Source organism: Neopelma chrysocephalum, unplaced genomic scaffold, assembly GCF_003984885.1.
Source record: "Neopelma chrysocephalum unplaced genomic scaffold, ASM398488v2 Primary Assembly neopelma1_294, whole genome shotgun sequence".
Taxonomy (NCBI): Eukaryota; Metazoa; Chordata; class Aves; order Passeriformes; family Pipridae; genus Neopelma; species Neopelma chrysocephalum.
In genome coordinates, this window is record NW_020897956.1 from 20567 (window position 1) to 21169 (window position 603).

General features: G+C 66.0%; 1 protein-coding gene across 3 annotated transcripts in view; it reads right to left on the reverse strand.

The window, feature by feature from the left end:
- The window catches only part of SENP1 (SUMO specific peptidase 1), a 15947-nt gene extending 15450 nt beyond the window's left edge, over positions 1–497 (reverse strand). For 2 of the 3 annotated variants that reach the window (XM_027704871.1, XM_027704870.1), the window contains exon 1: positions 1–484. This exon is cut by the window's left edge and continues 787 nt beyond it. The gene's annotated coding sequence lies outside the window, so the exon portion shown is untranslated. The other variant, XR_003537502.1, reaches the window with a different exon arrangement.
- Positions 498–603: the final 106 nt, after the last annotated feature.

Here is a 603-nt window from a genome sequence, read left to right on the forward strand (position 1 = left end):
AGCCTGTCCCTACAGCCTGTCCCTACAGCTGATCCCGTTAGAGCCTGTCCCTACAGCCTGTCCCTACAGCCGATCCCATTAGAGCTGGTCCCATGACAGCCGATCCTGTCCCAGCTGATCCCATTACAGCCGATCCCATAATAGCTGATCCCTACAGTCAATTCCGTGTGGGTCAATCCCATGACAGCTGATCCCATAAACAGGAGATCCCGTCCCGGCCGATCCCATGACAGCTGATCCCATAAACAGCCGATCCCGTCCCGGCCGATCCCATGACAGCTGATCCCATAACAGCCCATCCCGTGCCGGCCGATCCCGTTCCAGCCGGTCCCGTTAAGGTCAATCCCGCCGCTCCCGGTGCCCGCGGCGGGCAGGGTCGGTGCCGGTGCCGGTGCCGGTGCCGGAGCTGTCCCGGTGCCGGTTTGGGAGCGATCCCGACCCCTGGCATGGTGCCGGTGCCGGAGCTCTCTCCCGACGCCTCCCGGCTCCTGGTGTCGGCAGCACTTTCCTTCGCCGCCCTCGCCCTCTTCCTCCTCACCTTCCTCCCGCCCGCCCCGAGGCGGGGACACCCGCCAGGTCAGTGAGGGGGGACCGGCGGGGGGG